At 49.7% G+C, this 26,841-nt stretch overlaps 1 protein-coding gene across 8 annotated transcripts in view; it reads right to left on the bottom strand.

The window, feature by feature from the left end:
* Positions 1 to 26,841, bottom strand: part of Large1 (LARGE xylosyl- and glucuronyltransferase 1) — a 492,360-nt gene that overhangs the window by 382,522 nt on the left and 82,997 nt on the right. For 3 of the 8 annotated variants that reach the window (XM_076855088.2, XM_076855086.2, XM_076855089.2), the window contains one exon: positions 8,753 to 8,944. The exons of the other annotated variants lie outside the window; for them this stretch is intronic. The gene's annotated coding sequence lies outside the window, so the exon portion shown is untranslated. The remainder of the gene's footprint in view (positions 1 to 8,752; positions 8,945 to 26,841) is intronic. 8 annotated transcript variants of the gene reach the window in all.

A 26,841-nucleotide genomic window follows, 5' to 3' on the forward strand; every position in this document is an offset into this window, starting at 1 on the left:
AAGTTCTGCTGTCCAGGAGGCCGGGGACTATGTGTCCAGCTGGTCCTTGGCCCTATGCACTGCACCTGCCAGAGCACCTGGAAACGCACCTGCCACAGCACCTGGCATCCAGCAGCCACTGGGCAACTGTTCCTGAAGGGAAACCGACTGCCACGGGCTCCTGCGAGAATTTAAACCACGTCTTTCCACTCCACCTCCAAGGCAGTCCCAGCTCGAGGCCCTGCACTGAACGGCTTCAAAAGACAATAGCTATCTGTTAAGTGAATAAAAAAGAGAACCAAGTTCTTTTCCTTCAGGAATTTGTAACTCAACCGAAATACTTAGAATTCATACCACCTAGAGATTTCCATCTATCTTTTTGCCTTCAAAAATATGATGAAAGACCAGGGTATGGCGCTGTGGAAGTGGACCAAAGGGTGAGCTTATCCTGCCTGCCTCCAAGAGGGAACCCCCCCCCCCGCCCCCGCAGAGCACCTGCTGATGTGACAGGCCACCTTCCCAAGTTGAGCCAGGGGTAACAGAGAACTGACAGCTATTTCCAAAAGCTGTTTTGAATTTTGTTTTCATAGCAACACATACCCGGAATACTTATTTAAATAACTTCAGAACTTCCAACACTCTATATTTCATATGTGTTTATTTATTTATTTATTTAGCTTTAAAATGCTCACAGGCACATGTCTCTTCAAGGTGAACACAAGGTAAACTCTATCAAAAAATAAATGAAGTAACTTTTTTTCTTTTTATGTAACACACACACACACACACACACACACACACACACACACACGTCCTTAACAGAACATAAGGGAGAGAAGCCCAGTGTCATAACTTGTACTAGTCCTAATGATAAGACTTTCAAATGAGGAAACGATACTTTTTCAGACGTAAAGGGGGAAACTCTTGAATGATGAGATCAGTAGTGAAAACTGTACATGTGATGTGCACCAAAAAGGTTGTGGCCACGGTCAAATCCTCCAGCAATTCAGGTGTGTGGGGGACATGAGACACCAACATGGCCCCAGAAAGGACCACGAAACCCAGCATGAGAGCCACTGAATAACTGCCCGGGCCAAGGACCCCAGGGGTGAACTTTTCTCCACAGGCCAGCGTAGAGGGAAACTGAGTCACATTAGGAAAAACGTAAGTACTACTCAGTCTTTTCTGCTGAAGGAGGGAAAAAATATGTTTCTAAATCTTCCATAAAAATGATTACACATCTTTGGTTTTATTTTGTCTTCAGTTGCTTCTTAAGGGGAAAAGTGTCTTTTGACCTGAAAATTTAGGTCCGTAAGGAACATTTTACTACTAATAATGCCTTACCAGGTCAGAGGGCATTGTGGATCAGTGTCTATAGGAACAATCATGTGCAGTGTCCCAGGTCCCCTGCTTCCCTGTAAGGCTGCAATGCAGACTCGGAGGCATCTCCTGCTAAGCCAGGGTTCTTGTCACTCCGTACACTGTGGCTGCAGACAGCCCAGGATTAGCCATGTGAGAGGCCAAGAGGAAGATCTGGCATTAAGGAGCCCACGGAGAGGGCAGGACTAGAGACACCTGCTAGGTTCTGAATGTCCCCTCCAAAACGCTTGCTGACATTTAACTGCCATTGTCATAACACTAAGCGATGGGATCTTGGGGTTAGGATGTGGGGGCCCCGCCCTCTTGAAGGGACTCTTGCCATAATGGCAGGAGTGGGAGCCTGATGGGAAGGAGGGGCGGGGTCTGCCCTTACCCCCTCCCCAAACCTGGGAGCCTGCCTTTCCACTGTGCTATGGTACAGCAGAAGGTCCCCCCAGACAGAGCCCCTCCACCTCGGCCTCCTCCGCCTCCAGAACCCTGAGCCAAACAAACTACTATTATTTCTAATTTACCCAATCTGTGGCCCTCGGTGACAGCAGCAGAGAATGGGCTAAGACAGCATCTTCCATTCCCTAAAGGCAACATGACAAACCAGGAAAAAAAAAAAAAAGAAAAAAAAAAACCGCTGGCCAAGGCCTACGTTCCAAGCCTCTTGCTTCATGTGACACAGAAGCATTGCCACACCCTGTGCCACCACCACCCACCACCCTCTCTTTCCCTCCCCAAGCCAGCATTTTCCAACTTCCAGGAGAATACACACTTCCTTTACCTTCTGGTTTTAGCAACTACCCCAAAACCCTACCCAGAAAAAGGAGAGAGGAAGTGGTGGGACCAGGGAAGGGCTAGGAGAAGACAGGGACACCGGGCACCTGGCCTGGGTCAAAGGCAACCTTCTTGATATCCACCGACCTCTCTGCACCCGAAGACCCACGGCACCGTGTGCCCAGAGGCGGAGACTGAGGCAGGGGGGTCGAGACCCTGGCTGTGCTATCGCCAGTGGAGCCGCGAAGATTTATGAGATGTCTACCAAGGCACCTCGGAGAGAAGGCCCAGGGCGGCATGATCATTCACGCTAGCAATCGGGCCGAGGTGGAAAACATGCGCTGAAACTTTAAAACGTCAGTCTGCCTGCTCACTCTCATCACGCAAGAGCACTGCAGGGCTGTCAAGTGTGAAAACATCGGGGCTGGAGGAGGAGAGGAAGCAGACAAATGTCCTGTGTCTGATCAAGGAAACCAGACTCTCCCAGGCTTCCATGAGGAAGGACGCGGGCAGCGGAGCCCACGCCGGGCATACAGGATGCCCACCAGGACTGAAGAGGGGAGAAAGCCTCCAACAGGGAGCAGAGACTCCCGCCAGCTCCCCCGTGTATCCCATTGCATCCTGAATTTCATTTTCTTTTTTTTTTTTTAAAGAAAGAGTGAGAGAGAGGAGAGAGAGGGAGAGAGAATTTTTAATATTTATTTTTTAGTATTTGGCGGACACAACATCTTTGTTTGTATGTGGTGCTGAGGATCGAACCCGGGCCGCACGCATGCCAAGTGAGCGCGCTACCGCTTGAGCCACATCCCCAGCCCTTCATTTTCTTTATTACAATAACACTGTAGGGTCTAAAAGGGCTCAACTGCCTGATTCCCATGCAATCCTGAATCACGCAGGGTGGGGTGGGGATTACTACTTATTTCCAGGGAGCAACTCTAACTCCAGGTTATGGATGGCCACTGTCACTCCTCAGCGTCTCCCCTGCCTCCCCCAAGCACACAGAGGAAAGTCCTGCTCCCTGAATAGAAGCCTTCCCAGCACTTCTCCTAAACTAGAGGCGCATTTGTATTCATTCCCCATCAGGGCAGGGTTCTGCTTCCCTGAACCGGGTGAGAGCCCCCTGTGTCCTCTTACATCCACTCTGTCAGGATCAAAAGAGGAGCCAAGTTGTGAGAATCACTGGCTTTCATGCAAATGGATCTAAAAATTTAAAAATTAAAAAAAAAAAAAAAAACTAATAGGGGATGGAGAGAGGTGGCTTTTCCCTTTTCCTTTTGCAAAGGAAGATACTTCAGTTTCCACCTTTTCCATAGGGTCTCTCTCCTACCACGCCAGGAAAAAAATCGAGTTGATTAATGCTGAGGAAAAACAGGCTTGAATATTGTAAGTCTGCGAGTTTGAAAAAAATAAGTGTATGGGTGGGGGGAGGCGCCCTACACCTGCTGATCCAGAAGCTCCCTGGGACTCACACTCGGGTCCCAAAGCTGGTGGCAGGGGTCTACGTGGCTGTGCACATCATCTGCGAGCAATGTGAAAATGTTGACGGAGGCTGGAATCGAGACTACCGCATGGCTGGGCCCCCGGTCTAAGGATGGGGCCTGGAGCACTCTGACCACTGATCTTTGTCCATCCAGAGCTGCTCTTAGGAGAAACAAGGAGCAGCAAAGCCCAGAGGAGCCCGGGGCCTGTAACCGTTGACAGCCGGGCCTCTCCGGGGGAATGGCTCAGAGCTGAAAGCCCAGTCTACCCTCTTAGTGCAGCGGGGCCCAGCGTGAACTGCAGTTCTCTAACCTCGGTCCCTCATCTATGCAGCAACCGCAGACTCAAGTGCCCAACAGGGGACAGCCCAGAGCAGAGGGAGTGCTGCTCATATAAAATGAGGTTGGGATGGCTCAGGGCATGGCTGAAGGGAAGCAGGGTTTTCCTCAGGCTTTAGCATGTCAGGACCCAGTGAACGGCAAGAGTTGTGGCCGATCCTATTTACTAAAGATTGGTCTTTTAAGAGGTTTGAGTTCAAGCTCAATCTTTGCAAACCATGTGATCTGGTAGAAATGATTAAATCTTAAACCCTTAAAGTTTTCATGTAAAAAGTAGGGGTGACGAGTTATACGGAGTCGTGGGGCTGTTGGAAGCTCCGCATGGGCTCATTGAAGTACTGAGCACAAAGCCTGCTGCACAGTAAGTACTGCATTAAGCATCAGCCAGAGCAATTATCACTCTACTTACTGAAGTTTTGTTTACATAGATGTGACCAATTTGCTCCTTGCAGAACCATGACAACATGTACACTAATGAATATATATATCTTAGGAGAGAGAGAAAGAGAGGGAACATGGCAGACATGAGGTTTCCCACTACAGAGTCCAGAGCCAGAGACCGCCCAGGTTCAAATCCTGCCTCTGCCCTTTCTAGGCTGTGTGAATGTACAATCAATTGACATCTCTGGGTCTCAGTTTTTTACTCTGTAAAATGTGATGATAATTATACATACTGCATAGGGGTTCTATGACGTTTAACTAACTTAGCCTGTGTATAACAATTAAAACACACTGTGTCCAAATATTAGTCACTGCACATTCATACCCATCTCCACTCAAATTAGGTAATTTAACTTAACATTTTCTTTTTTTAAATATTTTTTTTAGTTGATGGATCATTGTTTGTTTTATTTATTTATTTATATGTGGTGCTGAGAATCGAACCCAGTACCTCACACATGCAAGGCAAGTGCTCTACCACTGACCCCCAACCCCAGCCCCAGCCCAGGGGGCTTAACATTTTCTAAGAGTTGGTTTCAAAGAGGACTGGAACATGGAGTGCTAGGGATCCTGAATACTGAAAAAATAAGACAGAACTGAGGGTAAGGCAGGACCTCCCACTAACTGCAGCCCTTCTGACTGGGAGGACACCAGACAGACTAAAGAAACTGACAGATTTTGGGTGGGGTGAGGAGCAAAATAAACCTGTAAAATAGTAAATCAAAGCAAGAACAAAGACTGGGAGAATGGAACAGAATTTTTCAAGTAAAATCATCATGCTAAAAGACACAATAAAGGACACTGGAGAAAGAACATAGCAAAATCCCTCTTGTGGAAGACTCTGGAAAATGCAGAAACAGAGGTGGAAGAGGAGGGGACACTTCCACTGTATGGTGATATGGTAAGACTTGGGCTCATCTAGAAGGTGATGATGAATGACAGCAAGTATCACCAGAGAACACCAGAACATCAGGTGGGGTGCATGGTCCAGTCGTGGCCGGGTGGAATGCCAACCCAGAAGAAGCAGGCAGAGGAAAAGATGAGCAAATGGGTCCCCTTCAGCCAGGCCATCTCCATTGTCCCCAGCCTGCACCTCCATCATTCTGGGACCCCCTTCACCTTCTGACCAAGCCCCCACAACTCCACCTATCCCTGCTGCGGTGGCATTCAGTGAAGGGACATTGCATCTCTTCTTATCTATGGAAACGTTCTCCTCTTCCAAGAGGACCCCGGTTACCCAGCAGCCTGGGTTTCAGGAGTCCACCACCCCAAATTCTACGGATGGTTCCAGTTTACCTACACCACCGCATAATCAAAGCCCAGTATCTGAGGGGTTCCAATTATGGGGTTCCACCAGCCAGCTGACGGTGGCTGGAGTTCAGGAAGCACAGGGAAGAGGGTAAGTCTAGGAAGCCCAGCGGACAAGGGAGCACCAGGCCAACCTCACCTGGTGCCAGCTCTGCCTCTGCAATAGTCAATGACAGCAAATGCCCAGTATGTTCCCAAGTGCTGAAGCCAGTTTGTGGATCCCACGCCTTACAACCAAAGCCATTGTAATTAATACCAGGACTCTTGAATTCTGGGACCCCCTCCCCCGCTTTATTTGTAAAATGGCTCCAAAGCTAAACTGATTTGAATCTTATTCTCACTTTGCCATTTACAACTGTGACCCTAGGTAAGTGACCTACCCACCCCTCCCAGCCCTATTCCATTTGATTCTGTCAATCTATAAAAGAGGGATCAAAAGCCTAATGCCTAGGGGTGTTGCATGAATGATATAATAAATGTTAAAAGAACTTTGCAGTGTCTGAAATGTGAGTGTTACAATATACACACGTACACACACACACTGCAGTTATGTCTAAAAATGAACATGCATATACCATAATAAAAAGTATATTTGAAAAGGAATTCAGTGAAATCCTACAGCCATCCCCACAGTTGGAAAGGAGAACTGACGGAAGGAACAAGCCCTGAAAATGCTCAATCCACGACAATCTCCCTCCTCTTCTCTGTTCCCGAGGAGCACGCATAGCTTTGTTGCATCAGGAATGGTCCATGCTGGCACTGCTGCTCAACACACGGGACGCGGGACCTTGACACATCTCTCAAAGGTCCGACCTGGAGGGAATGATGTCACAGTCAGACTCCTACCACCCCAAGCTGCTTGTGCACTGCAGGAAGACGCACAAAGAAGATTGGCAGCTGGCCCGCTTCACTGGGTCCAAGACGCAGCCACAAATGCAAACGCCACAACACCCATCCTCAGACTTCGCCACGTGGGTTCCCCACACTGCTCCAAAGTGGGACACGTGCTCGCAAACACTCTGCGTAAGGAAGGAACCTCAAGGTTGGGCATCTCGACTTCCAACCCAACACTCCTGCATTCAGTTAAAAACAGCAACACTGGCACACAGCCGTCCACAGCAGGGAATCATGGCTTCTGGTCTGCACGGGTGGTTGGGACACCTTCATCAGGCATTATTCCTCCAAGTTCCTGGAATTTTCTTTTTTTCCAGGGAAACCATAGAGAGCAACTTGATGCACACCAGGATGAGGAGCCAGTGACACTCCCGGTTCCTTGCAGAACGTCCTCGGTGGTAGAAGACACACCAGACCGGAAGCTGCAGTCCCACGGGTGGAATGGAAGCCCACCAACAGGAAGTCCGGCTGCACCCTGGAGGAGAGCAGCCCACTGCCTGTGTCTGTTCACTCTAGGAACATTTCTGGAGCACCACAGTGGTCAGGTGCTGCCGCCTCACACCACAGAGACAGATGACTGGACAAGTGAGCACCAAAAAAGTGAATGCTGGTTTTAGTAGGACACAGACAAGGGACGATTAGTGGTTAACAACACAGAAGGCAGTGGGTGAAAGTGGGGAGCTGGAGGCACAGAGCCTGTGACCTGTGTGCTGGGACAGGGAAGTGCTCAGTTCAGGGAAGAGGAAACAGAGAGCTTCCCGGGTCACCCAGGAGCTGGGATGGGAAGCAGGGACGAGAGTTCGCTGAGCGTTTGTGCTCCCAGGTGTGTGTGGCCCGACGACACTTAGCCAGGAGTAAGGAGGAAAAATCACCCACTTCCCCAGCTGCTCTCTGCGGGATCTCATTCTTAAGACACCTAGAGCCGGGGCTGACACACACGCTCTTTTCAGATGAGGACGCCACACCCGTCAGTCCAATCGGAAGCCTTGCAGGCAAGGATTATATCAAATGCTCCAGCTGCTAGATATCTCCGTGTGTGAGTGTGAGTGTGTGAGTGTGTGAGTGTGTGTGTGTGTGTGTGTGTGTGTTGAACCTCATATTTATTTTTATCTTGGAATAATTACAGATCCACAAGAAGTTGAAAAAATAATACAGAGAGGCCCTGTGTACCTTCACCTGGTTTTCCCCAGTGACATCTTATGTAGTGACGGTCATTCTCAGAAGCCGGAAATTAACATCAGCATATGACCAAGAATCAGACCACAGACTTTATTCATGTTTTACTGGTTTTTGCATGAACTTGAGGGTTTTTTTTCCCCCCTCTGCTTTGCAGAATGCTATGAAATTTTATCACATTTATAGAACTGTGTAAACACCATCACCCCAAAGAAAAATACTGCCATGCAGGAGCTGGAGATGAAGCTCGGTGGTAGAAAAAGAAATACTTCCATGATACTCCATCCCACACCCCTAGCCCGAGCCCCTGACATTTGCTGACCTATATATATTGATAATCTACTTATCTACTTCAACTGGCACCTACTCATGTATCTCTATTGGCTCCTAATGATCTACTTCTATTGACATCTACTCATCTATCTCTGTTGTCTCTTACTGATCTGTTGACACCTACTGATTTATCTCTAATGACACCTAGTAATCTACTTCTATTGACATCTACTGATCTATTTCTACTAACATCTACTGATCTATTTCTACTAACATCTACTGATCTATTTCTATTGACATGTTCATATCTGTTTCTATGCTCCATGATTTTGTCATTATATAACTGAAATCACACATTATGGAACCTTGGGATTGGTTTCTCCCATTCAAAACCCATCTCCACACCTGCACACATCCTTCCAGTTGAATACTACTTGGTGAGGAAAAGCAATGAACTTGACGTGATTTTGTTTCATCATTCACCCATTGAAAGACATCTGGGTTGCTTCCAGTTTTGAGCTACTATGGATAATGCTCCGAAAGACTTTTTTTTTTTTTTGTCATCACAGGTTTTATTTTTCTAAGACAAGGGCCAAGCAGTGTGACCACTAGGATCATATAGTAAATATATATTTAGCTTCTCAAGAAATTATCATGAGATTTCCAGAATAGCCGCACCCTTTCACCTTCCCACGAGAGATACGCTTTCTCTGGATCCTCACCAGCATTCGGTATTTCCTGCCAGTGCCTTTTACTTCAGTGGTTCTGCAAGGGTGCAATCACAGCTCTTCACAGGTTGACGCTGTACTTCCCTGGTGGGGCTGAGAGCTTTCCACTTGCTCTTGTGCCATCAGCACGCTGGCTTTGGTGACGTGTCATTTGCCTGTTTTTTAGTTGCATTGTCTGGTTTCCTCCTGTTGAGATTGGAGAGATTTTTACACATCCAGATACAAGTCTTCCATCCATTTTGTGATTTACATAATTCTCTCCAGCCACTGGCTTCTCTTTTCATCCTTTTAGCAGAATCAAAGCCACATAATAACTTTGATTGAGTCCAATTTATCCATTTTGTTTTGTTTATGAATTGTGCTTCTGGTGTCCCGGTCTTTAGAAAAAGCACCAAGATTAGTAGAGGTACTTGGGCAAATTACAAAATGCCCTTGTCTCAGTGTCAGATATAAAATGGGAAAATAATTACAGCACCTGTTGTTATAAGAATTAAGAGAGTCACACTAGGTAAAGCCCTTAAACAGTGTCTAATACATAGTGCTTGGTGCTGTTATCATTTTATCTGATGTTGCTCAGACTACCTTATGAAAGTCCTAAGAGGAAAGTGCCTGGCATTCAATTAACCTTGGAAATGCTGAGGGCTTGGGAGCGTAATGTGGGAAGGAACGACTTGGTTGGGGGGTGGGGAGGTGACTGAGGAGTCCTCGGCTCACAGGAGTCATGCCCAAATTATGGGGGGGAAAAAAAAGGTAAATCAGAAACCATAAAAATCATGGCCCCACGTAAAATCAAAACCACAGCCACCGGCCCTGCTGCGAGGGCTTGGGAGGGAGGGGGGCCCGGGGGCTTCAGTGCCGTCCTCAGTCCTCAGGCTGGTGGAAGGCCCGGGAGCTCTCAGGTGGCTGTCTTCCTTTGATCACCACAGGCAGGTGAGTGGGGGTAACTGTCACTTGCCTTTGGGAGTGGTTATGTCCCCAGCTGCCCACCAAAGGTAGCTCTGAGTCATCACAAAGCTAAATGAGAGGCATATTTTAAGCTGACCTTTGGGACACTCCCACAGGAGGAGGCTTCCTTCCCTCTCCTCTGCTTAAGTGGAAATTAAGACAGGCTGCGAGGACATCCCCTGCCCTGGTCCCCATATGTGGCTGATTTTCCTTGGACATATGGTAATGAGTTGAGCTCGCACACCTGCTTGACCCAGAGGGGCATGCATATCGCTTGCCACCTGCAACTAAATACCTTTGCTTCTCTGTAGGCCATAATCCCAGAAGGGAAGGGATCCCCCTCAATTAATCCCAGTACTCCAGAGCCTGGAACATCTCCTAGCACACAATCGAAGCTCATGAATGTAACAAGCTTCCTGGCAATGCCGAGTGGGGTTAGGCAGGCCTGGGTGTCTACCTAAGGATGACGGGGTAAATGGGAAGATGGATAAAATCTAAAGAATGGATAAAAAAAATGCACAGATGGATAAAATCTAAAGAAAAGCAAAAATGCCAGGGAAGAGCAAGGCCTGCCGATGCCTCAAAGTCACTCTCAACTTCTGACACAGATGTCTAACCCTCCCCTCCAAAACAGCTACTGTGATATCATGGATACCGTGAGGTGCTCCATGTCACCCAAAGTTCTAGGGATTTTGTTTCCTTACAATTTCCATTTTCTTTCTAGAACCAAGACTATACTGGTCTGGGTCTCGGTCATCTCTGTAGCTTCCAGGGTGCCCGCTTTGAGAATGTCATCCCTGGGAGCAGTTGGTAGTGTCACTCAGTTCCTAAGGCAAACTCTCTCGGTGCCCTGGACGTTTTACAGGTGTGCTGTGTATACTCAGGATCCAGTAAATGTTAATGGGATTCACAGGTCTACAGGGACCTGACTGATTGTTTAACAAAGCACACAGCCAAAAAAGGAAGGGGGTGTCAGAAGTCCCCGTGCTCAGCTCCAGGTTTGATGATTCACTAGGGACTCAGACTTCGCCTATAGACGTGCTGACGGCTATCACTTACCCCAGTGACGGGACAGGAAGCAAAATCAGCAAAGGGAACAGGTGCATGGGGTGAAGTCGCCGGGAAACCAGCTCAGCTTCAGGAGGCCTCGCTCCATGAGTCACACACACAGGCTTACTTCCTCTAGCAATGAAATGTGACAAATGTCACATGAGCAGTTCAGTGCCCAGGTTTTGAGGAGGACCAGTCAGTCAGCAGTCCTAACCCAACGTAGACCAAAGCTATAGACTTCCATAAGGAAAGCAGGTGTTCGGCATTAACCCTACAATTTGCCTAAACAGTTTAGACACAGTGAGCCAGTCTCATGAGCTCTGGGAATGGTGGGAGCCCTCCTAGAGTCCAGGCTCCCAGACGACAGCCAGCAGACCTTGCACATGGGCCTTACTCTGCTAACTCTCTTGCACAGGGGAGACACCGAAAGGGAATCAGTCCAGAACAGCCTAGTAGGACGTCACTGTCAAATTCCAATAAAGCTGCCCTTGTTCTAGATTTCTCTTTAGGAGCTGACTTGAGAACCCTCCATTCATACAAATGTGGTAAATCTCCAAGCCCTGGAAATGGATTGTATTTGTACTAACAGGGTCTAGACATTAGCCTCTTGAATTCAAACTATGAATCAACAATAAAGTAATACAACTGCCTCTTCCTTCCTTGGTCTTCAGGCCCACAGGGTGCTTCTATTCATCCATTCATTCCATAAACATGAATTTGGCACTTTCTGACTATCAGATAATCTGTAGTCCCTTGCTTGTGTGTTAGTCAGCTTTCTGTTCCTATAACAAAATACCTGATATAATCAGGGGGAAAGGGTCATGTTGGCTTACAGTTTTGGAGATTTTAGTCAATGCCTGATTAGCCCTACTGCTGTGGGGCTTGTGGCAAGGTACCACATAGTGGGAACTTCATTGTAGAGCATGCACCTCATTTCACGATGGCAGGAAGTGGAGAGAGGAAGATAAAGAGACAAGAACCTCACAGTCCCTTTCAAGGACCATGACCCTTAATGACCTAACTTCCTCCCACAAGGCCCCACCTGTCAAAGACTCTACCACCTTCCAGCCTGGGCCCAGGCTGGGGAACAAGTCCTTCACACACAGACCTTTGGGGAACACTTATCTAAGCCCTGGAAGAGAGGGCTGCAGGAGCCCATAGTCCAGCTCACCACTGCTCAAACACCATGCACACCCCTGGCACCCCTCCCCACGAAGCACGGTCCCTACTTATGCTTTTGAGTAGCCTATTTTTATTTTCTCCTGGGAGTAAAACTGCAACTCTGTGCTGAAGTTTTTTTTAAAATCTGAATAAACCAGTCCCCACTGTTCCCAGTGCAGCCCAGGACCCCCGTCTCCGGAGTCCAGGGCGCAGCTGAGGTCCGTCTCCCCACCTGCACAAATTGCTGAGCTGATGTCATCCAGGCTCATGGTCTTAAGTGCCATTTAAATGCTGGCAACCCTCAATCTATATCTTCCACCCGAGTCTTGCTCCAGAACTCTTGGCTCACCTCCAACCTCCCAACCCAATATGTTCCCTTGGATATGTCCAAAGAGCACCGCTGATTGAATAAGACTGAAACCCAACCCCTGATGTCCTGTCTCAAGTGGGTTCCTCTCTCAATCCTCCCCATTAGAGCAAATGGAACACCCACGCAGACACACACGTGTCTAGGGGCTCCGACGAGAAACCAGTCCCCCTTCGACCCCTCTCCTCCCGTCAATCTCCACATCCAACGAGTCAGCAAATCCTCCTGGATTTACCTCAAAAACACTCTGGGATTCTGTGACTCCCACCACTTCTGCAACTGCAAACAACGGGTCCAAAGCCACCAGCATCTCCCGGCTGAGCTGTTGACCTTGTTTCCTAATGGGTGTCCCTGCTTCTGCCCTTGTCCCTAATTCCTTCTTAAATTGGTAGCCAAAGGGATCTTTCTGAAAAGCAAGCCAAAGTGTCTCCCTCCTCTGCTGAGTCCCCCGTCCAGGATGTCCCCCCCTCTGCTCTTGGCAGCGTCACCAGACGGGTGTGCACTGTGTCCTGCACAAGGGGTCTGAACACTTAAGAAGTGTATTAGGGTGAGATTCACAAGGAATAAACTCTTCTGAACAATGCAGCGCCCTGCACAGCATTCCCGTGGGACGTCACGGCGGTTCTGCCCATCCCCCCTCCTCCCAGCCCCTGGGATTCACCAACCTGTGCTTCCCTCTATAGGTTTACCCACCCTGGATATCTTATAAATTGGATCAATAGTATCTGGCCTTCTGAGTCTAACCGCTTTTACTGCCCCTTGCTAGAATCTAAGCTGATGAAAAAATATTTGTTTCATTCACCATGAAAATTCTAGTGCCTAGAAATAGCTCCTGAAAAAAAAAAATTAAATAAAAATAAACATGTGTTGGGTGGATGGATGACTAGGTAGGTGGGTTGGGGGGTGAATGGATGGATGGATAGATGGGTGAAGGATAGATGAATAGATGGATGGATGCATAGATGGATGACTGAATAGATGGGTGGGTGTGTGATGATGGATAGTTGGATGGATGGATGCATGGATACATGGATAATTATATGGATGGATGGATGACTGCGTGGGTGGGTGGGTGCATGGATAGACGAATGAGTAAAAGGGCAATACATTTTACAGAGGAAGGAAAGAGAAGAGAAACAAAAGGCGACTTATGCAAGTTTCACTGGGGTGGAGGCAGGATCAGACACAGAAAACATCAGCAGAGTCTCTGCAGCTTGGTGAGCGGGTGGAGACAGGCAAAGGCATGTTCAGTCTGAGAGCTGATGTCCAGGTCAGCCTGAGCCCTCCAAGCGAACCTGGAGCATTTTCTAGATGCAGTGCTTATAGGACCTTCGGCAGAAACACTTCTTCACATAATCACCTACGGGAAGAGGACAAATAGCTCCTTGAACACTTTCCAGGAACATGACTGTATCATTATATCAAAATTACCTGTAATGTAACATCTCCCCTGCCATAAGCCCTTCAGAAACGAGATGAGGGCTTATTTATCTTTAAAGCCCAGCACCCAGAGCCATGTCCATGCCTTAGAAGGTTCTTAATGATGCGGGCTATGCTGCTCACGGGGCACAATGAGACTCAGAGCTGACTTCAACTCCTCCACCTTGATAAGCAGGTGCTGTAGGAGGTAAAACTGCAGCCAGTCATTAATAGCCCTGGAGACAGAATGCTGAGTCCAAATCCCAGCTCTGCACCTTTCAAGCTGTGTGACTCTGAGAACGTTTCTTAACTTGTCTGGGCTCAACTTTCATTAAGTATTCAATAAGCATTTGCTTTTGTAATCAGGTCTTTCTTTCTTAGTGAACTTTACTTTTTACCAATTTTAGCTTCACAGTAATGTTGGGAAGGTGCATAAATTTTCCATATACTCCTTGTCCCCACACATGCATAGTCTCACCCGTTAGCAACGTGCCCCACCAGAGTAGTACATTTATTATAACTGGGGAACCTACATTAACACATAATCGTCACACAAAATCCACTTACGTCAGGGTACATTTTTGATGTACATTCTATTGATTGTGACAATTGTACAGTGATATGTGTCTATCACTGTAGCATCAGAGAGAGTAGTTTCACTGACCTAAGAACCCTCTATATTCTGCTTAATCCCTCCCTCCCCTGATTCTGGCAACCACTGTGTCCAAAGTGCTGCCTTTCCCAGAATACCATAGTTAGAATATTATAAGTACCATCTTCCGACTGATTGGCTCTGTCACTTGCTAATGTGCATTTAAGTTCCTTCTGTGCCATTTCATGGCCTGATTACTCATTTCTCTTTAGCACTGAATAACAGTCCATTTTTCCAGGTACCATCTGTATGCACTCACCTACTGACGGGCATCTTCATTACTTCCAAATTTGGGCCACTACGGGAAAAAGCTGCTACAAACATCCAAGTGCACCTTTTAGTATGGATGTAGATTTTCAGCTCCTCTGGGTCAACACAGAACTGCATGATTTTGGATCATCTGATAAGAACATGTCTGGCTTTGTAAGAAACTGAGCGACTGCCTTCAGAGTGGCCATGCGGTTCTGCTGTCCCACAAGGACGCAGGAGCCAGTGTTTGGCATTATTGCTCCAGGTCTTGGCCTTGCCCTCAGGTGTACAGTGGTGTCTGGATGTTTTGATCTGCATTTTCCTGATGATACATACACAATGCAGAGCATCTTGACACATGCACTTATTTGTCACCTGTCTGTCTTCTTTAATGTGGTGCCAGTTAGGGTCTCTGGTTATTTTCTTCTTGAGTTCAGGCCTTACGAAGTTCCTCCACCTCCTTATCTGGAAAAAGAGGGATGGATCTTTGCCAAGGTGCTGGGAGGTGTTGGCACCCCCACTGCTGAGGAGCCTGGCACAGTGAGTGGGAGCATCCAGGTGACGAGTCTTCTCCAGGACCATGCAATCACTCGGCGTTTACACTTTACAAACCCTGAGGCACTCTGCACACCTCGAGGTGAGGAGCATGAGGAAGTTGATGGTGGTCCGTGGGGGATAGAAGTGTACCCTGCGGTTCCATTTCTTAGAAGAAAGATCCGGTGTTTCGCCTATTTTTCCAGAGACCATCCTCCATGGTCTGGTGAAAACAAACTGTGACTTTTGAAAGGACTAGATGGAGAGGTTCCCCCGTGGTTTCCCCCAAAGCTTCAGAATCTCCGCAGGCTCTTCCTTCTGCCCACAGGAGTCCTCTCTGAATCCCAGACAGTGTTCCCCAGTCCGTTCCTCCCCCAGATCTCAGCACACCCTTCCCCTACCCTGCCCACCCACCCCGGGTAGTAAAAAGATCGGGTCCCTCTGCACGCGGCCCACAGCGGAAGTGCAGACATGTGTGATGGCACGGTCAACCTGCACACCCCACCGAGCAGCGAGCTCAGAGACTGTGGTCAGCACTGGTCCCCAGGAGCTTCGCACAGCCCCAACCCACACTCCATAAACATACATCGACTAGAAGTGTGGACAGAGGACAGCTGGACCCCTGGCAGCCAGGCTGAGACCCCAGGGAAGCACGAGCCTGCTCTATTTCTAAACCCTCACTGCCCCATAGAAACACAGTGCTACCCAGATGGGATTTTACATTTTCTTGTACCCACATTTAAAAAAAAAGTACAATTGCCTTATAGTGCCCAATATATCAAATTGTTATCATTTCATCATGACATTAGTCTAAAAATAACTAATGGGATATTTTACATTCTGTTTTTCATTCTAAATAACAAGATGAGACATATTTTATACTCACAGTACATCTCTGTTTATATGCTAAATTTTCAAAAATTAAAGTAAAATGGAGATCATTCAAAGCCATGAACTTGTTTTTAAAGAAAAAATATTTTATATTGCCCCAGTCTTAAATATAAAATAATAATGATAATAATAAATAATCCCACTACTGGATATGCATCCAAAGGAAATGAAATCAGTATGTTGAAAAGACATCTGCATTCACATACTTACTGTAGCACTATGCCCAAAGCCAAGATACAGAATCAACCTAAGGGCCCACCAGCAGATGAATGAATTAAGAAAATGTGGTATGTAAGCACAATGGAATACTGCTCAGCCATAAAAAATGAAATCCTGCCTTTTGTGACAACATGGAAGAACCCAGAAGGCATAGTAAGTGAATCAGCCTGGCCCAGAAAGCAGATATCACGTGATTTCCCTCATATGTGGAATCTAAAAAGTTGGTATCACACAGACAGAGGAGAAGAGTAGAGGTGCAATGACTAGGTGGGGCAGGGCGTGGGGAGCGAGTCAAAGGCTTACATAATACAGTCAAACAGGACGAATAAACTTCAAACCATCTGTGGTGCAGCAAGGTGACACAGTTAATGACACGTTATATTCTTGAAAAGTGTAAAGAAAGTGAGGGTGATGCCCTCTCACCAGGAGAACAAGCACGAGAAGCACCGTGTTTGCTGATTAGCTGGATGTAAGCGTCCCGTGTTTAATAGATACCTCAAAACATCCTGCTGTACGTGACAAAAACTCACAACGTCATCTGCCAATTAAAAAGTAACAGGAAATAAAAATGTTGAGGACTAAGTGAAGTCTGGTGGTCGCCCATCAATAGCCCCCCTGGCCACATCTCAGGCACTGGGCAGGTGTGCGGGCGTGGCTACACACAGGGCACAGGTACCCAGGAGACAGGCTGCACACACCAGACAGGACACGGCTCGCTCTAAACGAGGCCTGGCACAGCGGGAGGAGGGAAGCAGAGCAACAGCCGCTGTGACAAATCACGGCCCTTTCCGACCCGCAGTCCCATGGAATGCTCCATAGTCCTGGGGACGGTACTGCTGTTTCCATGGAGCAGATGGAGAGCTCGGAGTTGACCAGCGAGCAGCGTCAGGGTTGAACTGGGGGCTGGGGGACTCCCAGGGCCTCGCCGTAGCACACCCTGAGCCTCCAGTGGAGGCAAGGGCCTCTTCCTATTAACTCCCTAGAACCAAATGCTTCAGGGCCACCCACGTCCAGCTGCTCAAGCACATCTGTTCTCCAGCTCTGAGCATCACATAGGACTCCTCTGCCCAGTGGTGGCCATGTGACCTATTCTGACCAATGAAATAAGAGCCTGAGCAGCTGCAGGGGAGCTTGGAGAACCCATATGTGTCCCTTCCTCTCTGTCAGAGTGACCAGCCATGGCCCTGGAGAGAGGCTGCCTCGCAATCCCAGGTCCCTGAGTGAAGCCCAGGTAGAGAAGGGTCACAGGTGACCTGTGATGGGGGAAAGAACGTTTAGACCGTCCCTGTGATTTGTTACTGCAGCAGCCCTAGCCCTAGCCCTAGCCCTAGCCCTAGCCCCAGCGGTGATCTCTGCACGCCGACCGCGCAAGCTGGGATGGGTAGACTTGGCCTTGACTGGAAGTGGGCGACTGTGAGCTCTGCCTTCTGTTAACTGCAGGCATCCTGCAGGCTGCTCCCCCGGATATCGGTGAAAGGGCTATTAGACCACCAGCTGCGCCGGGGTCTGGTTGCATTCTGACTGGTATTACTGTATTTCTTACAAATAGCTCATTAAGGCAATTATCAGTCATTAGCACAGTAGCCTGAGCATCAGGACAATCACACACATTAATAAAACACAATTTAGCAAAGCGAGAAAAGGCAGGAACCAACGAGGCTCCCTTGTGGGGTTCTCATGGCTCCAGCTAAGAGAATCTCTAACACCCTAAAGCCTCGCTCCCGAGAGGGCTGCCCGGGCTCCGCACCTCTTCTTCATATTTCCACGGGAGTCAGTTCCACCCACAAGACCATTCATGAGGAAAAAGGTAACGGGCTTCCCAGGGAACCAAGGAATCCTCGCACCTTGGCAACACGGAGGAACATATTGGATGGACTTGGGGGATGGTGGAAAAATTGTGTTTGGGAATACAGAGGTGGGGCCGGAGGCTAGGAAGGAAGGCCGGAGCTCAGCCAGGACCAGCTTTATTAGGTCATGTGGGTGGTTCGGGTTTTTTTTCCAGAGGCAATGAGAAGTGATCCAGAAGGCTCACACAGGAAAGCCATGAGCAGATCCGAGCTTGAGAAAAACCACTCTGGCAGCAGGAAAGATGGATGAGGAGGCACCAAGGAGGAGACCAGGCCAACAGTCAGTGCCATCCTCCAGGCCGGGGGTGACGGGAGCCCAGCCCAGAACTGTGACAGATGGAGAAGGGAAACCCAGCGGGAGACATCGGGAGGAAATGGACTAACTGGGACTCGGGGCTCCGCCGGATGACTTCAGGAAGAGAGGGGCGAGGAGAAGGGGGACCCGCCCATTTCTAAAGACGACTCTAAAATTTTAACCTTGGGGACGGGACGTAAGATGGTCATTAAAAGAGATTTTTGTAAACTAATTTCATAGGTTGAACTGGAAGAGCCAACATAGAGAACCATTAACAGCAAGTGTTCCTAGACACTGAGAAATAATGCTAGACACTAATGCTCCAGGAGCAAAAGCCCCGGGAGGCTGGTGTCGAGGTTAAGGCTGGGCCAAGTTCTACCCAAGCCCTGGAACACACTGAGAATGGGCCTGGTCTCCTCTGCCTACTGTGGTTCTGACGCAGCATCTCCCCTGCGTACGCTGTGTGACAGTCTCTTGGTCTTATTTTAGTGGAGGTGCTCTCTGGCCCGCAGTGTCTTCTGCGCACAAGCCCTGGCTGCCTATCTCCGCATCATGGTGCTGCTTCTCCCTGTTCAAGCCTCCAGGGAAAGCAGATTCAAACCAGAGCCTCTGGACGCGCCCTGTCACTGGTGAGACCTCACTCCATCACACATTCATCTCTGATCCGCTAAGTTGGAGGCACAGATGGCGTGGGGCTCTCCGGGCCAGCTTGTCCATCTATCAGACCTCCTGGGGTGATCCCCAGAGGTGCTAGCCCATGCCTGAGTCTCCCTTGTGTGGAGCATTTCATTCCGTAAGCACAGCCAGGCCTCACCAGCTGTCCAGGCCAGAGCTCGACATGGATCAGGACATCCCTTCACAGTTTCTTCATTCATCCAACAGACACGTAGCACGGCCTGACAGCGTACCAGGCCCTGTGCTAGGCAGTGAGGCACAGCGATGAGAAGAAAGCCATCTGTGCTTCAAGGAGCTCACAGCTTCCTCAAGGAGATGGTGGACGAAAAAGACAAATAGTCCCTGTTGAATGCAACGGGCGGCGCCGGCTTTCTGGGTTTCCCCCGTTAGGTGGTACCAAGTGGGCACACAGGCGGACTCTTCTCTAGTGCTGGCTTAGAGGTGTCATTATCTACAGCTACTGCATGAGGAAGGGCCATTCCAAGAAGCAACGAGTTTCTCCAGGTAAGGCTGACAAGCCCAGGCCAAAGAGGTTTCCGGGAATCTGCCAGAATCAGAGGCTTCTTCTGCTCATCTCTACTGGGAGGCACCCCAGGACCAGAAACAGGGGTGCCAGACACTTCTCATGCAAACATCCTGGGGGAAGACACATGTCCCTGGCATTTGGAACCCATTCCCCATCCAACAGACAATGGGACACATCAAAGGAGATCGATCCTACGGACCCCTGGTCTTAAGGAAAGGTGGGACCCTGGCATTCCCATGGTGACCCACGTAGGACACCGCTCTGACCCACTCCAGCACTCATGGTGACAGCAAAGCACCACTTCAGGATACTCCATCTTTCCTGCTCACTGAGATCTCAGGGTGAAATGCATGCTCATGGGGAACACAGAAATCCCAGGTGCCCTTGAACTCCATCCTCTTCCCTGTCCCGGCACAGAACTCTCCTGCAATCTGCAAGACTCCGAGCCTCCACTTCAAACCCCTTACGGGAGAGTCTCTAGATCAGAACCAACGTCACACTACAACAACTCCCTTGTAACAGAGGGAGGGAGACAATGACTGCGTGTTTCAATCGGCCCATTCTTTCCCAAGCCTAAAGATGAGTATTTGTCTTCTGGATGTAAAGGAAAATGTGAGGAGAGAGCATCACCGAGGTTAAGGGGGGTAAGAGGAGCCAGACGAGCTGAGCCAAGATCCTAAGTCAAGTCGGTCTGACCGCCACAATTAATACCCCTTGCACACCTCAATCCATCATTTCACTTTCCAGAACGTTCTCTGAGGAAGACTGGTCCGATGGTCTGTCCGCAAGACACTGTTGTCACCCTGGACTCCCCCAAAACCATCTGTTCCTAGAGCTAAGACACCGAGTGCATGTCAGGCCGGCAAAGGACGTGCTCCCCCAGTGCCCAACAGGACCAAATAAATTATGTGGTTCCTGACACAGCAACAGCAACGGTGAGGACTGTGGTGGCTAGTTCAACCTGCCAACCGGAGTCATTAGAGACCCTGGTTAGGGAATGAGACACCAGTGCAGGTGTTGCTGCGAAATCATTTTGTAGATTTTCACATCGATAATCAGTGACTTTAAGTGAAGGAGATTACCCTAAATCTAGTAGGCCTCATGCAAACAGTTGAAGGGCTTAAGAGCAAAGATAGACGTTTCCTGAAGAGGAAATTCTGCCTTCACTCATGCCTGAGTTTACACCCTGCCAAATGTCCTACAGTTTGCAGACCTGCCAGAACCTGCAATCACGAGCCAGTTCCTTAAAGCTTCTCTGTGTGTGTGTGTGTGTGTGTGTGTGTGTGTGTGAGAGAGAGAGAGAGAGAGAGAGAGAGAGAGAAACAGACAGACAGAGAGACAGAGAGAGGGAGGGAGATCGTATTGTCTCTGTTTTCTGGAGACCCATAAAGATACATCCAACAAATGCATGACGTAATTCCATGTAACTGCTCCATTGGATCCTCAACAGTTTGCTGATAGAAACTGTAGACCCCACAGGTGAGTAACATACCTAAGGAGCACACAGGTACCAAATGACAGGGCCATAATTTACACACAGACCTTTGGATTCAAAATGATAGGTTGCTTTCTCCAAAACACGCTACCCACCCCCACCCAAGACACCATGTCCCTCATGAGCCTATCCAAAGAAGAGACATAATGACTGACCACTGGGTACATTCCGAGACACAGTCCAAGGAAGACACAAGCCCACGTCTTAGGCAAACTGGCTCCTCTTGCTCTCTGTGGGGGGAGTCAATCTCGGAGTCGAGCACATTCAACTTCTCCAGGACAGCAGGGAGACCAGGGAGAGCAGAAGAAGGCGTCAGCAGGGGCTAGATTTTCCATGGGTCCGCCTCACCTAGTCTAAGCCAAGGGCTCTAGCAGGCTGCTCCCTTATCACGCCATCCAGCTGTTCCACATGGCCGCCAAAATCATTGTTCTCGTTAATTCACTGGAAGCCTCCACGTAAAACCTCATTAACAGGCTCAGTAATTGCTCGGCGGATATCGCCCATTTTCCAATTACGTTCCTTTCCTCAAGCCGGGAGAATCTGGTGACACCTTCGCCTGCTCTACCACAAGTGGGCGAGGGACTGGCCTTGACAGTGGCTTCCACCCTGGAAGTCAGGGATTTATCCAAGGCCTGTCCTCGGGAACCTCAGCGCGCACAGTGTAGGCGACTCTGTCACCGGCCCAGGGATTCACACCCAGGCCTACAGACGGAAAGGACCGGAGGATCATGAGAAAGGAAAAGTTCAAAACAGAGCTGGAGCAAGAGACCAACTCTCAGTCTCCCTGGGAGACGGGCACCAGGCACACAGGAGGGTGCGTGTTCACACCCAGGCGGATGCCCACAGCGGGCCTTGCTCTTCTGCAGAGCACCGGGGAGGTCAGCGGTGGAGGAATGCCGAGGGAAGGTGCTCTGCAAGACAGGGACTCGGTGGAGAGGCCATTCGCAGATTCTCGTAAGCACTTCTTATGAAATTATCGACTGCTCATCACCTGCCCAAACCAGGCAACCCTCAGGAGCCCAATTATCTCCAAACTTTCCTCTTTCACAATCAATTTTCTCATTAAATGAGCACATAAACGCTGGCCTGGTGTTTGGATGCCTGCACTGTTCCGACAAGCAGGATGGGTCTAAGTAATGGGAGCTCAAGGCCTGGCTCAGCCAGCGCCCCTGTGGTCTGTTGAGGAAGAAATGAGGAGCGAAAGGACCTTCTGGGCGTCTGGGTGTCCAGGTCTGGTTCAAGCCCAGCAGCTGCTGTGGCCTCGTAACAGACACCTCTATACTATCTCGGTCCATCTGAGATGCTGTAACAAAATACCATCAACGGAGGGAATTACAAACCACAGAAATTCCTTGCTCACAGTCCTGAAGGCTGGGAGGAACAAGAACAGATTTGATGTCTGATGAGGACCTGTTTCCTGGTTCACAGATGGCCACGGTCTTCACGTGAGGGTAGGGTGTGAGAGCTCCCTGGGGTCTGTTTTATAAGGGTACTACTAACCCCATTCCTGATGGCTCTGCCCTCATGACCTGAGCGTCTCCCAAAGACCCTTCCCCAATACCACCATGTGGGGGTTAGGATTTTAACATATGAATTTGGGGGGACACAAACATTTGCAGCAGGCAGATAGACCAAAGTCAGGGCCAAGAGTCTAAGCCAGGCCTCCAAAATTAGTATCATTTCCAAGACACAGCACTGTCTCATACTGGAGCCTCTCTTGCTCCAGAATGCTCTCCAGGAAAGGCTAGTGTGATGGACAGCCGACCTCCTCCAAGGGCCTCTATCACTCAAGTTCCTCACTTCAACATGACCTCACCCAACACACTCTGTCCCAAGACCCCCCTCACTGTATGTGTGATGTGCACACACATGTGACGGTATGTATGCACACATATGTAAATATGTGCTTATGTAGTGTGTGCATGCATGTGCGTATGTCTGGTCAAATAAACGCACTGCAGGCTCAGGGGCTCCCTGGAGTTTCTCCTCTGCGGGGCACCCCAGTTTCTTCACAGCCCGGCACTTGGCTGCAGCCTCTTATCCCACCTGGGCCCCATGGAAAGTGCACTCCCTCTAAAGGCCGATGTGGGTACTGACGCCTCCACTTAGAGATGATACTGTCCCAAGCCCTTGGCAAATATAAATTCATTTTATGCTCTGCACAGTCCAAACTGGTAGATAGTGTTTCCGCCCCAATTTATAACCACAGACAGGTAAGAATTACCCTGTCCAAGGTCTAAGAGGTGGAAAGAGCAGCTGGGGTCCAGAGTTCAAACCCTTGAACCTTGCACTGGACATCTCTGGAAGAGGGCCTGGTGTCACTGGGTATGGACCCTCCCAGAGCACCCCGCTCCTCTCCTCCCACTAGAGCCAAGGAGCTGCTTATGCGGGGTGTTGGTCTCAGGTGATTCTGCTGCTGGCTGCACCTGTCACTCACCTGTCTCTCTCCTCTCTCTGGACCAGAAGGACTTTAGTGCATACCCCACCAATCCTCTGACTGCCAACCCCAATTCACAAGGCAAAAGGGCTTTTGGATTGTCATGAGGTCACCAAATCCACATAAGCGGAGACCACAGAAAGGTAACAGAGTGGAAGTCCAGAGGACAGACCTGCTGGAACTGGGCCCGACCGCCCTGTCAAGCTGGGGGCAGAAGAACCACGCTGGCTAAACAGCTGCCTAATCAATCTGCCCTCGCATCCCAGATGGGCTCCCCGGGGATTAGCATGCAGCAGCACACCTTCCCTTGGCAAATGCCTCACTGTCATTTTTATTAGTTATGCCTTACAACTTCCTCGCTAGGTCAATATTATCGAGGGGGTCAGCAGTAAGGTAGGACAAAATCATTATCCACTTATGACAGATGGAGAAGCTGAAGGAGGGAGAGAGCGAGGGAGGCGGGGAGCAGGGCAGTGTGGCGCTGAAGGCCGCTCCGCGCAGTGGAAGACGGGTCTTTGCAGAAAAGCCCCCAGCAGGGACCCCAGCTCCAAAATCAAGAGCTCTGGACACAAGTTCTGTGCCTGAGCTTCTCAGCTAAAGGAAAAGAAGATGTATTACCAGGCACTTGGTGGCTCCGTACCCTCCACAGGACTCCGACCTTGCCAGGCAGCTGGTCTCCCTGGTTCTCCACCGCCGGAATCACCGTATTCGCTTACTTTTCATACTCTGTCGCTCCAAGGAGAAGCACAGTCCCCGGGGACAAGGATCCTGCCAACTCACTGTTGCCTCCCCAGAGCCTGATGAACGGGGCTGTGCGATAAACACCTTCTGAGTTGATAAAGGAGAGGAGAGGCGAGCGTCCACTCGGGCAGGTGCCCCCGATGGGACCTGACGTGCGGGCAGGCGGGCTGAGCACACCCCTGGCACACGGGAGGTGCTGCCTCATACCTGCTGGCGGCCTGGGAAGCCCGCCTCTCCCCTCTTCCACCCGCTTCCTTAGGGCAGTGGCTCTGTGTCCTACCCTTCGTGCCCCATGGACTCCAACAGATGGGACACAGCAAATATGTACTAAGTAATGAGAACAAAGCACCCTCGCCTGTGCCTTGTGTTGAGTTCTGAACAGATGAGACACCCAAGGATCAGGGGCTCCAGGACCAGCCCAAGGACCACAGGTCTCAGCAGGATGAGAGTCCAGGTCTCCCTCCCTGTGGGAACTCAGTGCACTGTGTCCCCACCCCACCCCCGAGTGGCACCGGCCCCATTAGTGCCTCCACATCTAGGCTGTGGCTCAGGCTGCAGGTCACACCTCACTCTTGTTGCATGCCACTCTCCCAGGACCAGGGCTCTAATCATACCCGGGCACACGGTATGTGCTCAATAAATACTCCCCGGGAGCCTGATTCTGGTTCATCCCTATGCTCAAAAACAACCGGAAAACCCACCCAACTGAAGAGAACGGGGCCAGAAGATTTCCTCTGCAGCATGACCCCCGCTGTCAAGCACCTCCAAGTTCACCAGGGCTCCTGCGCTCTCTGCAACCTGAGAGCACTGTCCACGACAGCCAAATTCTGCCCGTGCCTTGGTCACCTGTCACTTCACCTCCCAGGCCAGGTGAGGGCGAAGCTGTCCATCAGTGTGATATTCCACAAGGAAGGCAGGGCTCAAAGAAGATGAGGCTTTCCAAGTCCATGAACGAACGCCCTGAGTAACTGTGAATTGCAGTCTCTACCTCAAACGGCACCCTCGCCATACTCCAGCAGATCTCAGGCACCCCCCACTTCCACCTGACCTCCGTCCAGCACTACCCACCCACACCTCCGGCTTGCCAAGTCCCTGGTCTTCCCGATGCCAGGGCCCTGTGGCCAGGCCTTCCAGCACCAACCCTAACCCTAACCCTAACCCTTCCCATCACCTATCTTCACTCAAACACCCTTTTAACTACTTAATTACCTGTAGTAATTACCTAATTGTGTTAAATCCACTTCCTTAAGTCCATACCTCCCCACCCACACCAGCACAGGACCCATAGGGGAAAGAACGCCTGAATGTGGATCTCGTCTACCCCACGTGTAATCCCCGTGGCGTTAAGGAAGTGTATTCGTTGCTGGGAAACTCACTTTCTTCCCCTGGACACCAGGTTACTTATAGAGGGCAAGCTGGTCCCTACCCCTGGTGCTGGGCAAGATGACACCCAGCCTCCATGCAGTGAGGACAGCCCTGGGACTGTTCTAGCCAGCGGGAGGCAGCAGCCATGATGTGGGTCCCCCCCTGCTGCCCTCACTTGCCCGCGGCTAGCTAGATGTCAGTGTCTACAGGTGAGAAATCACAGGTGTCACAGGTGGAGGACACCATGCATGAAATTCTAAACTGTAGAGATCAACAAATAGAGCATTTGAAAGGGGGCGGCGAAAGATGTCCAGAAAGGCGGATGAAGATGACGGTCTGACCAGTGGGGGACATACAAGAAAGCTGTCAGAGCTCAGACCATCTCAGACTAGAGCCTCTGCAAAGGCCAGGGGCCCAGACACCTCTGCAGCTCCCAAGGGCACACGCACCACAGTTGCAGCCTCGGAAAAGGTGGAGCCACACAGTGTGTGTGGCAGACACCACACCAGCATCGGGGCTGCATAATTCACCAGGATCACTAGGAAAAATGTGGACTATGTTTACTACATGAATCATGAGATCAGGGGAGTGGCTTCACAGGGAACTCACAGGTCATTGGGGCACTGCTGTCTGTCACTTCCCTTCTCTCTCACATACCCTTTTAAAGTGCCGGATCATTTGGGCAGACTTCAGTCCAACGCCTCTCCTCTTATTTATTTATTTTCCTTGTCCATCACGCTCATGAGTGTTGAAAATTTCTAGTAACGTATTGAAAAGTGAGCTCTGATATGCACATATGTCAACACCTGCTCCTCCCTGCCAGGAGGAATACAGGCTTCATCAACTATGGGACACTGGAGGACCGGGAGGCCACATGGCACCCTCCGCGCCAGTCTTGCCTGTTTCCCCTGCTCCCTGCTCCCTCTGCACACGCCCCTGGACTGACCTCATGCAGGTGTTTGGAAAGAAAGCTTCTTAAATGCCTTTGGTCCACTTTCCCACGGGTCTTTACTTCCTAATGGAACATTCATCAGATATGGCTTTTGTCCCAAGGCACAGTAGGGAAAGGAAGAGACATGTAGGGCGTGGCCTCTGGACCCCCAGAGCTCAATTTGGGACGGAGACGGAATACAGTTGTCCCTTAGTGTCTTTGAGGACTTGGTCCTGGACCCCCATGGATATGACAATCACTGAACTTGAGTCACAGAATGGTCT

The sequence above is a fragment of the Callospermophilus lateralis genome, chromosome 4, assembly GCF_048772815.1.
Source record: "Callospermophilus lateralis isolate mCalLat2 chromosome 4, mCalLat2.hap1, whole genome shotgun sequence".
Classification (NCBI taxonomy): Eukaryota; Metazoa; Chordata; class Mammalia; order Rodentia; family Sciuridae; genus Callospermophilus; species Callospermophilus lateralis.